Below are 15,134 nucleotides of genomic sequence, written 5' to 3' on the forward strand. Positions count from 1 at the left end.
CCTGGAATGAGCTTGCACAATTTTTTAATTTATTTTAATATCTTTAATGTATAATATTTTTAATGATTTAGTTTAATTTTTTAATGATTTAATTTTATTTTTGGTATTTTCATATTTATTTTTTAAATATTTAAATATTTTTATATTAAAATTTTAAAATAATTTTTATTTTTAAAAACATTAAATAGACCTTTAAATCTAAAAAAATTATTTGGCCCTCGAATAAGACTAAAAAATCAATTTAATACATTTGTTATATCATTTGTCATCGTAGATCGTAACGTTAACATCATGAATTATCACATCAATATCGTAATAATCAACAATTATAAACGTTGGTCAAAGGACTATGCCGAATTTGTTTTGAGTTGGAAGGCTAAAATAGTTCAACAGCTACATTATTTTTTTTAAAAGTACAAGAATCTCATATATATATATATATATATTTTCCTTTATTTTATTTTACGTAAAAATATAAAAAAATATGACTTATAAAAGAGTAATATTTAATAAATTTTTAATTTATTATAAATTTTAAATCCTTGAATCAAAATTTTAATTCAACTTTAGAAGATTATTAGTGTGAAACAAAAATAATAATGAAAACAATTTACGCAGAAAAATAAATATCATAAACTTCAGAAAAAGGGAGGAATAGGGACATGGAGAGGGCAAAGGATACAAGAAATTATAATCTAAAGAGTATTATTTTTCATAAAGGTTTTAGATTTAAAAAGTTGTGTGTGTTGTCGATTATTAAAGAAGATTTTACCAAATAATCGTTAGTAGAAAATAGTTTAGTAAACAGGGGATAAAGTATTATTTTTCATAAAGGTTTTAAATTTAAAAAGTTGTGTGTGCGTTGTCGATTATTAAAGAAGATTTTAACAAATAATAGTTAGCAGAAAATATTTGAACAATTCTGATTTTCAATCATATTTAAATTTAAGATTTTTGATAATTTACAATATGTTAATAATTATACGAATAACACACACATAATAAAGTATACAAGAAATTATAATCTAAAGAGTATTATTTTTCATAAAGGTTTTAGATTTAAAAAGTTGTGTGTGTTGTCGATTATTAAAGAAGATTTTAACAAATAATCGTTGGTAGAAAATAGTTTAGCAAACAATGGATAAACTTGCGACTCATTGTATCAGCATTTTCTTTCCAAATTCAGAAAGAAAGAAAGAACATTTGCATGCATAAGTAGCTCAAAAGTGGGTGTTTTAATGTCACATTTTGTCTTGCAGTTTAGCACATTCCTGGAGTAAAATATACATACTATATATATAAAACTGGGGTCATTATTGCCTTGTGTTTTGGGGTTCTAGTATTACACTACCATCAATCTGTTAAGAGTGCCAAAACCTCATTTTCATTGATACCTGATGCCAATGCCAGCTGAAGTGGAGTTTTACCTTCCCCATCTACAGCATGTGGGTCTGCTCCCCTGCAATTTTTGGAACATCATTCATACCACTGGGGTACATAACATAACCACTATGCATCATCAACACAAAAACATAAATCACCTTGCAATAAGCAGCTTTGCTATTGCGAAATTCCTGCCAACGATACAAAGGTGGAGTGGCCCCCGGCCTCTTGAATCCGATGCATTTACATTTGCGCCGTACTGAAGCAGTAGCTCCACCATGCTGATATCCGTGTTTAAGCAGGCGAGATGAAGCAACGAACAACCGTCAGAATGCTCCTCCTTGATCTCCTCTTTGCTTTCGTTTTTTGAGTTCAAGGATCTTGAGGACTGGTCCAGAGAGTAAACTGCGAAGCAATCAAATTGGTGTAATTAAAGGGTTTCTTTGGTTTTTCACATTAATCTGGATTAAGGGACAGGGGAGAGGGTGTACAATATGATGCATGACCAGATATACTGTTGACATCTGCTCCATAGCAAACAATGTGGCGGTATACGGCCTTCGGATTATTAGAACGAACACTTTGCCACACCTCTTCGGCTACTGAAAGCGGACTCGGATTATCTGTTATCTTAGAAACAAAAGCTTTCTCTGCATACTGAAATAATCGCAACCAAAAAGATTACACCTCTGCAGACATCATCGATGCAGTCTTATTTTGAAAGAAAAAAAAGAGAGGAAACAATAGGGAATTGCCTTTGCATGAATGAACAACTCCTTCACTGAAATCGGGTCATCCTGAGTAGGTTTCGCTTTGAGAAGCTGCTTTTGTCCTTCAGGCTTCGAAGAACTACAAGTAAAAAAAGTATCATTATAGGAAGATTACCCAAATGGAATCGAATAGTTTTACTTACCCCATAGGTATGACAGTTCTTGTATGTCCCGACTGCAACAAGTCCTCCCAGATTGTATTCACATAGATATTTCCCAGTGATTCAAACAAAGCCAAGACAGACGGTTCCCACACTTTAACATCAAGTGTCAGAGATCTTACCTGAGCAAGAGGTTATTCAAAAGCTGCATGAATACTCGACCGAAGAAAATAAAATTATAACAGAAATGAAAGATTTCTGTTAAGAAAATATTAAAGAATTTCCAATACATTTCTTAGTAGCACATAAGGTTCCTAGAGCACATTTCTAAGGCATACCTTGGATACATGTACGCCAAGATTGCGGTGAACTCCAGAACATTCAATGCATATGAGTAGACCAAGGTTTAAAGATGCCCAGTCTGGCTCTGGTGCTCCACAATCAGCACATTTATCGTTCCCAGCTACTTTTCTTAATATATCGATTGGCTTTTCACTCTTTGCAGAATATTCTTGATGCTGCGAACTTTTAGACATATCTAGCAGACTTCCAGTGGAGGGAACCTTAGGTATATGTTGTCCGGTTGCTGTCTGATAAGCATCAGGGGACTCCGCCTGTGAACTATCACTCTGAAATACACGTTGTAAGGTCATTTGAATGGAAAAAGAAGTCAGTGAGGAAAACTTGATCAATGCCTCCTACCCCTCCCCCAGTGAAGAAAATGTAATCAATTTACCTTTTCAGGTGTTTGTGAACTCAATAATGATGTAATCACCCCAGTTATTTTTTCAATCCAATTCCTCTGGTCTAGTGCATTTTCTGCCTGCATTGCCAACCTAGTCCTTTCAATAGTTTGCTCTTTTCCAAACTTAACCACAAAACATTACCCCCCCAAAAAAAGTCTCGAGTCAGAAATGAAATTGAAACATTGAACAAATACCTGCAATGTATAGATTTTGGTTGGCGAGATAATTCTGAAACAGAACATTAAATCTGACTGATCTGCGTCCACTTTGATTGTTGATGTCAACAAGTTTACTGTGTGACGTGTAACAGATTTTTCATCATGTACAGCACTCTGGTAATGGTTAGAAAGCCATCGACTCAGCAGCCCAGGACCATTTTCATAACTAGTCCTTTGTGTTGCACACTGATTTCCAGCTGCCTGAAAAAGTAACATTTAGCATGGACCATGAATAAAAAAGGAAAGAGGAAAATTTACAGCCTGTTGATCTTCATTTAGTTACTTACAGAAGAACAGACAAATGGTTTACGATAGTAGTACAGCATTCCTCGACTGTCAAGAACAAAAAACCTTCTCTTCCAATCACCTCTCAGATTTGAGGAACGTTTTGATAGATAACCTTGTCGTATGGTTTGGACCTATGTGAATAAACTCATTAAGAATACATAACCATTTAAATACATAACCATTTAAATTCAAACCAAGATTAAGAATTGTTAGGAAATAAACCGAGTACGAGTAATTTCCCTGTAGCCAGATTAGTGAAAATACGAAATAAAAGCGGAAAAATAATACTCGAAAATTGATAACGGAGTTCAGCCAATTGTGCTTACGTCTCCGGACTGCTGCAGATCTTTTACTAAGAGAGAAAATTTACAGGTGTTTACAAAAACTCACTACTCACAGGAAACTCTCTAGTATTGGGAGAAAGAAATGATTTGGGATTTTGGGATGATTTTGAAGCTAAATGAGCTAGGGTATTTATAGTTGAAACTTAAGGACTAATCTTTGAAAATACCCTAAAGTGCAATGACTAAAGTGAATTTACTCATTCATATTTTCAACAAACATCTACCAAATTTTACCAAACTTTGAAAAACATTTTTCAAACAAACATTTACCAAAATTTGAAAAACATTTTTCAAAGTTGGTTGCCAAACTTTGAAACTAACTTTTAACAATCTCCCACTTGAAGACTGATTTTAATCTGTCTTCACATCTCGATCAATGCAGCAGTATTTCTGGTATTGTTATTCTAGTATGCCAACTGAAGTTGAACACAACTTCAGTTTGTCTGTAGTCACCGTCTTTGTCAACATGTCTGTCGGATTTTGAGCTCCACTAATCTTTTCAAGTTTCAAAATCCCATCTTCCAGAAGAGATCGGATAAAATGATATCTCAATTGTATGTGCTTCGTCCTGGAATGAAAAGAAGGATTCTTTGCTAGATGGATAGCACTTTGGCTGTCAAAATACAAGACATTGTTTTCTTGTTTCTTGCCTAACTCTTCCAAGAAACTTTGGAGCCAAACCATCTCCTTGCTGGCTTCCATAACAGCGACATATTCTGCTTCAGTTGTGAAGAGAGCAACTATCTTCTGTAGTTGAGAAACCCAACTCACTGCAGTTCCTCCTAGAGTATAGACATACCCTGTAGTGCTTCTTCTGATGTCGACATTTCTGACTAAGTCAGCATCTACATAGCCTGTCAGTATCGTATCTCCACATTTGAAACAAAGTGCTTTGTTTGTGCTACCCCGCAGATATCTGAGGATCCATTTGACTGCTTCCCAGTGTACCTTACCTGGATTATTCATGTACCTGCTAACAGCTCCCACTGCATGAGCAATATCTGGTCTGGTACAAACCATGGCATACATTAGACTTCCAATTGCAGAGGCATACGACACCTTCACCATGTGTGCACATTCTTCCTCCGTCTTTGGTGACTATTCTTTGGAGAGTCTAAAATGAACACCTAAAGGTGTACTCACTGGTTTAGCATCTTGCATGTTAAACCTGAAGAGTACTTTGTTGATGTACTCAGCCTGTGATAACATCAAAGTCCTCGACTTTGTGTCTCTCTTAATCCTCATCCCAAGAATCTGCTTTGCAGCGCCCAGATCCTTCATAACAAACTGCTTCGACAATTTTTGCTTCAAGTTTATAATCTCTTACATATCTGAGCCTGCAACGAGCATGTCATCAACGTACAACAATAAAATAATGAAGCTATTGTCGAACCTCTTGATATAGCAATAATGATCTGCTTGGCATCTGGTAAAACCACTGCTACTCATGAAACTATCGAACTTCTTGTACCATTATCTAGGAGCTTGTTTTAAACCATACAAGCTCTTCTTCAACCTGCATACCAGGTTTTTCTTGCCTGCCTCTATAAAGCCTTCTGGCTGCCTCATATAGATTTCTTCCTCCAAATCACCATGAAGGAAAGCTGTCTTTACATCTAACTGCTCAAGATGTAAATTCTCTACAGCTACAATTTTCAACACCAGTCTGATTGTGGACAGTTTTATGACTGGTGAGAAAATTTCATTGTAGTCAATACCTTCTTTTTGTTGAAAACCTTTGACAACCAATCTTGCTTTGTAGCGTTTGCTCCCATCATGCTCTTCTTTGATCCTGTAAATCCACTTGTTGTGGAGCGCTTTCTTGCCTAGTGGTAATTCAGCTAATTCCCACGTCTGATTTGACATAAGCGAGTCCATCTCATCTTTCATGGAAGACTCCCACTTGACTGAATCCTCCACTTGCATTGCTTCATCATAGCACTCTGGTTCACCATTGTCAGTCAGCAACAAGTAGTGCAAAGAAGGATAATACCGTTGGGTTGGTTTAGGAATTCTGGTGGAGCATCTTAGTTTCGGTGTGCCTGGTTCTTCTTGAACTGCTTCAGGACTGATCTGAACATCATTTCCAGAAATCTCCTCGAACTCAATAAATTCCTTTGTTTCAGCTTCGATGTTTGAGCTACTTGATTCTATGGTTGATCTGTCTTTGTACATCACATTCTCATTGAAAATGACATCTCTGCTTCTGATGATCTTTCAATTTTCGTAGTCCCAAAACCGGTAACCGAACTCATCACCACCATAACCAACAAAGACACATTTGTTGGACTTGGCATCAAGTTTACTTCTTTCAGCAGAGTTTATGTGTACATAAGAAATACAACCAAACACTCTTAAGTGTGAAAGGTTTATTTCTTTCTTGCTCCAAACTTCCTCTGGTATTCTGTCATCCAAAGGAACCGAGGGCCCACGGTTGATCAAGTAAGCTGCAGTGTTGATAGCTTCAGCCCATAGAAATTTGGGAAATCCGGCATGTATCCTCATGCTTCTGGCACGTTCATTCAGAGTTTTGTTCATGCGCTCTGCTACGCCATTCTGCTGCGGTGTCATGGGAAATGTTGTCTCCATCTTGATCCCATTGTTTGCGCAGAAATCTCTGAATCTACGATTTCTGTACTCTCCTCCATTGTCAGACCTCAACCGCTTGACTTTCAGACCAGTCTCATTTTCCACCATGGCCTTCCATTTTCTGAAGGTATCAAAGACTTCTGATTTCTTCTTCAGAAAATAAACACACACCTTCCTTGTAGAATCATCGATGAAGGTGACATAATATAATGAGCCTGCAAGAGATAGAACTGGAGATGGTCCCCATACATTAGTATGAACCAACTCTAACTTTTCAGCCTTGGGTGTCTTACCAATCTTTGCAAAGCTGACTTTCTTTTGTTTGCCAAAGATGCAATCCTCGCATAGTCCGACATCTACATTTTTTAGATCCCGCAACTTCCCCTTTGACAAAAGTGTCTTCATCTCTTTCTCGCTCATATGGCCAAGCCTTTGGTGCCATAGGTTTGATTTTCCATCAGCATCTGCTACTGCAATGATATTCTCTAAATTTGAGGTTATATAGAGAGTACCAATTTTCTTACCACGAGCAATGACGAGTGCTCCTTTATTAATCTTCCATTCACAACCTGGAAAGGTTGTGCTAAATTCTTCACCATCAAGCTGTCCTACAGAAATCAAATTTCTTTTGAGGTCGGGAATATGTCTCACTCCTTTTAGCGTCCAGGTGGTCTGGTTTGGCAATTTTAATCGGATGTCTCCTTTTCCGACGATCTTCAAGGTTTCATCATCGGCTAGATGAACCTTCCCAAAATCACCATTGACATAATTTTCCATGATTTCTCGGCATGGGGTGGTGGAAAGATGCCCCTGAATCCAAGATCCATGATTCAATCGGACTGTTGACACTTAGAATCATGGCATCACCTGTCTCCTCTGTCACGTTGGCAGATTCTTGTGCACCGGTATTTTTCTTCAGTGCTCGACAATCTCTTTTAAGGTGACCCTTCTTGCCACAATTATAACAGGTAAAATCTTTCTTTCCCGTTCTGGATTTTCCCCGTCTGGATTTTGATCTGCCATGATTTGAATTTCTTTCTGAAGTTCTCCCTCTGGACTCCGTGTGCAAGGCTGAGGAGATTGATGCTTCACCCGATTCTCTCCGTCGAATTTCTTCGCTCAGTACCAGATCCCGAACATCGTCGAATTTCAATTTACTATTTTCCCGACGAGCTGCTAACTGCTGTAACAGTAGCATTCCAACTGTCTGGTAGAGATGATAAAAGAATTAAAGCTCGAACTTCATCATCAAATTCAATTTCCACTGAACTCAACTGAGTTGAGTTCATTTAGGTGTTGTGCCATCGATGCCCCTTCTGCCATCTGCAAATTGAATAATCGCCTCATCAAATGAACTTTGTTTGAGGCCGATGGCTTCTCATACATACTGGAGAGAGTCGCCATAAGACCCGTCGTGGTCTTTTCCTTTACTATGTTGAAAGCAACATTTCGGGACAACGTCAGTCGGATAACTCCGAGGGCTTGTCTATCGAGAAGAGCCCAGTCTTCATTCTTCATGCCCTCTGGTTGTTTTCCTGAGAGAGGTTGATATAGATTTTTCTGGTACAAAAAATCTTCAATCTGCATCTTCCAAAAGCCAAAGTCCGCACCATCGAACTTTTCAATTTTCACATTCCCTTCGTCTGCAGCCATCGCTTCCACTCGAATCTGGCTTCTTCAGATCGTTTCTGACAATTTGTGCGAACCACCGTATATTATAACACCTCCGTCGACAAACTCGTATCGCCGACAAAATTTTTACTATTCACGAAATTCACTATTCATGTGAATAGTAATGAATAGTAACTTCGCAAAAATTGACAAAATTCACAACCAAAAGCTCTTATTACCAGTTGTTAGGAAATAAACTGAGAACGAGTAATTTCCCTATAGCCAGATTAGTGAGAATACGAAATAAAAAGCGGAAAAATAATACCCGAAAATTGATAACGGAGTTCAGCCAATTGTGCTTACGTCTCCGGACTGCTGCAGATCTTTTATTAAGAGAGAAAATTTACAGGTGTTTACAAAACACTCACTACTCACAGGAAACTCTCTAGTATTTGGAGAAAGAAATGATTTGGGATTTTGGGATGATTTTGAAGCTAAATGAGCTAGGGTATTTATAGTTGAAATTTAGGGACTAATCTTTGAAAATACCCTAAAGTGCAATGACTAAAGTGAATTTATTCATTCCTATTTTCAACAAACATCTATCAAATTTTACCAGACTTTGAAAAACATTTTTTAAATAAATATTTACCAAACTTTGAAAAACATTTTTCAAAGTTGGTTGCCAAACTTTGAAACTAACTTTTAACAAGAATCTCAAGATGAGATGTCACCTTTCCCTTTGCGGCAGATTGCATAACAGCCTCAATAGCTTTTTGGGAGCCCCTTGTGATAGGTTGCATACCATCCGAAACAGTAGGACCGGTATAGCCCGTTAAGGACAGTTTACTCTCTCGATCAATCTGCCTGATATGTTCCTGCATCCTTTCACTTAGAGATTCCTGTTCATAGTTTGAACATTCCCTATACTGTTGTGCATAAGCTAAGACCTGTAACCCACATACACTAGTTTCTGAAATCCTCTGGATTAAGTGATATGAAAGATAGAAGAAACAAGTTTCTAGGGCAGAAAACTCGAGACAAACCTGGTTAACAAAGGGTTCCATATTATGTAAGAGTTCATATCCCTGCAAAGAAGAAAAGATCCAGACTCCAGAAGTTGAAAATATTAAAACGACACAAGTGGAAGCATATCAAATGTTCCAAACCTGTTTGAAGAATCGCAGGTGAGCACTCATCATCCCACTAACAGCCTCCACAAATTCAAACCTCCTTTTGGCTTCAAACTTGGATAGAGCACTAACCTGGAGGTGGCAGAACATGCACACTTACAGCTTCAAGTAAACAAATGAATGCCTTTGTTGGCAAAAGTACCTCACCAGATTGAAGCGGGCTAGCTCAAATGAGGTTTTAGCAGCAAGCAATTCCTGGAATGTTCCTCTACCAAATTAGATTTCGAAAGATAATGGTTAACCATAACAAAATGTTCAACAGTTTCTGCACTTGTAGGATAAATCTTTGGGTCAAGAAAAAGGTTAATATTATATATACCTCCTCTATGGCTGCAGCTACATCAGTCTTGGTGCTTTTCCTTAAAGACATAAACTTCTCCCGTGCCTGTATACCAAAACCAAATGTAATTATTTTTAAGAAAAACATCCATCCATTCTTTTATTTTAAACCTTTGTTTTTTAATTTGTAATTATTGATTACACAAACATGCCTTTCTAGCATGTAGCAAAGGAAACAACCAAGCAGAGGCTTTATGATAATATAGTACCATATTGTGGGGAAAGATTTTAACACTGTATACGAATCTTGAATCAACTATAAGACATGTTTGCATGGCCCTCGTCTTCCTTCTGGTTTTTTAGTGCATCATCAATAATCAACATCAGGGAAGTTTAGAAATGAGATTCTAGAATATTGTTGGTAACATCGTATTTTTTTATTTTCAACAAATTTTCCGAATTGTTTATCAACAAATTTAAATTAGCAATCATGATGCTTATAGATTAAAGGCATCCTTATTGTAGTAGAACTGGAAATCATGATGAAGGTTAAAAGAAGATTTGAAATTCACCTGATCATATGCAAGTGAAGCCTTGTCAAAAGGTTTTCGGGCATCCTGAAACAATGGTTTAACAGTGGGTCAGAAAATATGAGAGGCGCCACTTAACATACCGACACTTTCTCCTTTCCAACAGAAACAAAGAGATACATTCTGTTAAAATAAAAGTTAGCATTAATCTCTCCCAGTGTTGTTACATTAAATCATGTGAAAATAAATCCAGAAGAATGGAGAAATTCTAAATGATATCATATTATTGTTTCATAACAAAGAAAATACTCCAACTTCAGAGCCGAAACTAGTGATAACTAAGAAAATATAAAGTTGATGTCCCTAAAAAGTACAAAACCCTTAATTAAGATGACTGGAACTTCATTAAACATCTATCATATGATAAATAGTACCTTAATTTCTTGCAGATCAACATTGACAAACTGAAGCAACCTGTCATTTAGCATGCGCTCTATCTGAAAAAGGTAAAATACAAGTGTCAGGAGTGGGAAAATTAATTCAAAATCTTTCACCAGACCTCTTAAACTACTTTTCTAGGATGAAGAAACTTAGAAGTTTTCCGGTAAAAAATAAAAACACCTTATTGTAGCAGAAGAGCTCAGGCATATTTCTAGAGAATGGCCTACCTTATTGTAGCAGAAGATCTGCAGTATCCTTTTTGTTTGTAATTATTCATAATTTGCACTAAAACTGCTCAAGATGAAACTGGTTCTACAACTACAGATCTTAACAAAGAGCAGTTCTTACACTAAGGGGGGAAAAACGTACACCATTAAGTTATATCACCATATTCAGTTGTCAAATGTCAAAACCCTAAGGAAAATGTAAAGATCATACATGATGTTTTAGCAAGGCATCTCTAAAATCATAAAGTCACTACCTCTGAGCGAAGAACTTCCTTGTATGAGGCCATTTCTTTCAGTGCAACAGTGAACTGTGTCATGATTGGGCCTGGATTAAGAACACCAACTAATATGTTGAGAAATTTATTGCATTTCCAGACCTTACAAACCAAATTATCCCCTAACAAATCCAAGAGGGTATAGGAAGGCAGAACGTGTACCTCCAAAAGCAACACATGTAGGATCGTTTTGATCCCCTCCAAAAGTTTCGAGGGCGCTTACAAAAGCAATGTCGCCAGAATGCCCGTCTTGAAGCCCCTCTCTGGTATTTTCAAGGGTAGAGACCATGTGAGATCTCAATTAAAAGAAGAGTGTTTCATCTTTAGAAAGGGTGTGTGCAAACGATTGAAACAACAACAAAAATGTAGACCTACGTGTATTTTCGACATCCTTTATAAAACTTTAAACATCTTCCTCTCATCAACTCAGCATTCTCTTCCACGCATTGTATCTATTATTAAAAGAACAACGTTACGCAAACGAAAAAAGATGCAGCATTGCCATATGAGTGTATAAACAAGAAGAATAAGAAGAAGAAAACGAACCTCTTGCCGGAACATGGGCGTATCTTCGAGTTTGGAGAAATGCATCATTGGTGAAACGCAGATGTTTTCCTTCACGTAAAGGAAATTATATTTGATAAAGGAGAGTGAAGAATGGATTTGATTTGTGTTTAGTGCTTGGGACGGGAGGCTTTGAGAGAAGGGCGCAAACCGGAGAACTTCCATGGCCTCTCTCACTATTCTTTTTTAACAGAAACATAACCCCGCCTTTTCTGCTTCTCCCTCCGATTCTTCTCCTATAGGAGACCAATACCATTCGTCTTTTGATTTAAAATGGCTTAATTACTCATCTGGACCTTCTACTTAGCACTTTCCCTCAATTAGTATTTTTTACTTTCTTTCTTTTAGGTCCGCTGACATAATTTCAACCAGTTTAATCCATGAAAAAAAATTAATTTAAACTGGGTAGACAACATTTTGGTTAAATGGTCGGGTTGGTATACTTTTTGAATCAATGGGTCGAGTGGTTCGTTAATTAACTAACTTGGATTTGGATATTTTAAATTAGGGTAAATTAAATAGTTGATCACTTTAGTTTTATTTTTTTTAAAACGTATGGTCGTTCGATTCAAAAAAGTTAATTCGTGGTCACTCTCATTTTGTTTTAATTAAGATGTGATCAATGAAACATTTACTTTCGTTAGTTTGATGACATGACACGTTAGTGAAAGTGTTTAATTTTTACTTTAACTCTTGAACTTTAAATAGAATACTAATCAATGATCAATTTATAAATTCAAAGTAATTTAGGAACAAAGTTATAATTTACTCTTTTTTTAATAAACTATCTTCTTCCCCTACTTCCCCACTTGCTCGACAAAGTATTGGTCACATCTAAAACCCATGTTCGTTCGTAACGCCGATAACGGACTCCTTAAAGTTGTAAAACTCCGATGCTCTTTGTGCAACGGTGTTTTCTCAGCGTCTAATCCTTCACAAACAGCTTCAGAACATCTAAAGAGAGGAACATGTCCCAACTTTAATGCTTTTGCTAAACCCATTTCTTCTGTTTCTCCATCTCCGACGAAGGTAGTAGTTGGAACTCCTAGTGATAGAAAAAGACTTTCTTCTTCGGTCACGGTAACTGCCACTGAACAGGTCCTTGTCACATCCGGTTCTAGTCCGGGTTGCTCTTATCAAGCTGCTCAGTTGGCTATCGTTGATCCTTCAAGATCATTTGGGGAGTTAACTTACTCGTCGTCACCTGGGGCAGTTGTGACTACTAGTGATGAGGGTTTGGCGCCACAAAATCAACTCATTTGGTTTTATCTAGGGGTACAGAGGATTTAGGTGCTTTGGCTATGTTGGAAGATAGTGTAAAGAAGCTAAAAACTCCCAAAACATGACCTGGGCCAACATTAAGCAAATCCCAGATTGAGTGTGCAGTTGATTTGTTAGCTGATTGGATTTATGAGTGTTGTGAGTCGGCTTCATTTTCGAGTCTTCAACATCCAAAGTTTAGAGCTTTTCTTAATCAGGTCGGGTTGCCGCTAGTTTCAACCAGGAGCTTGCTGGAGTAGAATGGATGTTAACTATGAGGAAGTGAAAGCAGAATCCGAGGCCAGGATTCGAGATGTTATCTTCATCTGATGGGTGGAAAGTTAGGGAAAGACATGGGGTTGGGAAGCCATGGAAGTGTGCGGCACAAGAAAATGGAGTTGAGGAAGATAACATTAAAAAATGGGTAAATTATAACTCTGAAAATAAAGCTACCACTTTTATTTGAAGGTGGACGTGCTTTGCAAGATGGTGGGTATTTTATTTTCTTGTTTTGGATTTTTTCTTTCTTTTTTTCGTTTTTTTTAATGAAAAATCTCTTTTTCGATTCTTTCTCTCTTTTTTTCGTTACACCAAAAAACTTTCCCTTTTCTTTTTATTTCCTTTTTCTTTTTTTTCCTGTAATTTTTCTTTTCTATCCTTTTTTTTTCTCATTCTTTTCGAAAAACCGAATCTCTGCTTATATATTTCTCTTTACGTGTTGGTTGATCTTTTGGTCGGTGAGGAAAATCGAGACATTTAATGTCCCGAATTTTCCGGTATTAGGTAGGTTTAGGTGTTTCTTTTAAAAATGGATTTAGTAGGTTTTTCTGATTTGGTTTATTGCTTTCACTGTTTGCGAGATGATGATGATGATGGTTGAAACAGAGGCTGTCGGATGATGGGATCAATCGACTAGAATAGTGGCGATGACGGAAATGAACGATCGAAACAGTGGCAACAGAATCGGCGACGACGAACGAAGCTCTTGGCTACCAGCGGTGGTGGTTGGATCCTTAAGGTTTAGAAACCCTAAACTATATGGCCTAAAGTTTTACTATTGGGCCTGATTTGGGCCCACTGGGTCACTTGGTTTTGGGACGGACCAGTTGGGTTAGCTATGTTGTAATCATGGGTCGGGCCTATTGTAAAGGCCATCAAAAAGAAAATTAATATAAATAAAATAATAATAATATAAAAACGTCGGAACGAAAACCACTTTCGACAGCTACCCCTGTTTGCCCATTCTTGTGTTAACAAGAATAAGGCAAAGACGAAGAGACCATGAGTTTTTGTTTGGTTGACTTCATGCTTTGAAATATGATGAGAGATATTTTCCATTATTTCTCCAGGGAAAATTGAATCGAGGTAGACTTGTTCCACTATCACTTAGGGAATATCAAATCTTGAAAGAGAGGGATCTGTTCCGCTTCTTCTTAATGGAAAATCAGATATAGGGGCGTTGATTCATTCCACTGTCACTCATGGAAGATTGAATCGAGTCAGACTTGTTCCACTGTTACTTAGGGAATATCAAATCTTAAAAGAGATGTATATGTTCCACTTCTTCTTGAGGAAAAATCATATTTGTGGGAGTTGATTCATTCCATTGTTCTTCAGGGAAGACTGATTCGAGTTCGATTCTCTTCTCTTGTCTTCGAGAATAGCAAATCTACAAATTAAACATTATAAGTTGTTTGTATATGTTTGAAAATTTGAAAATCATACTTGAAGATTTGGATTTCAAGATAATCTTTGAAAATTGATTTTTTTGTGGAAACTTGTCTCGCAACCACCAAATATGAGTCTTTTTCGACTTGAGTGTCAATTGAATCTCTCGTTTTTTTTTTGTCTCTGAATCGGATACTTTTTATAAAAAAAAAATCATTTTTCAAAAATGATTTAAATGAGAAACTTTGGAAATTATTTTCTCATTTTTCAAAAAATCATGCGAAAACATATTGCCCGAAGGAATTATGGATGGCCCGGAAGACTTATCATCTTGCTCATGATACTTACTGATGGCCCAAAGGACTTACCAAATTTGAGAATAGTTTACTAGGTAAGAAACATTTCTTACTTTTTCAAAAAAAATCAATTTTCAGATTTAACTGAGAAACTTTTCTCATTCATTTTTTCCTTTGAAAAACATTTGAAAAAATCTCGCCCGAAGGTCTTATGGAAGGCCTGAATGACTTATCATCTTGCTCGAAAGACTTATAGATGATCCGAAGGGTTTAATCATCATGCTCGAAAGACTTACTGATGGCCCGAAGGACTTATAAATTTTGGAAATAGTTTACTAGGTAATAAACTTT

General features: G+C 36.8%; 1 pseudogene; it reads right to left on the reverse strand.

The window, feature by feature from the left end:
* Nucleotides 1–1,315: 1,315 nt before the first annotated feature.
* Nucleotides 1,316–11,815, reverse strand: LOC120210595 (annotated as a pseudogene).
* Between the last annotated feature and the right edge of the window lie 3,319 nt (nucleotides 11,816–15,134).

The sequence above is a fragment of the Hibiscus syriacus genome, unplaced genomic scaffold (genome assembly GCF_006381635.1).
Source record: "Hibiscus syriacus cultivar Baekdansim isolate YM2019G1 unplaced genomic scaffold, ASM638163v2 tig00109926_pilon, whole genome shotgun sequence".
Taxonomy (NCBI): Eukaryota; Viridiplantae; Streptophyta; class Magnoliopsida; order Malvales; family Malvaceae; genus Hibiscus; species Hibiscus syriacus.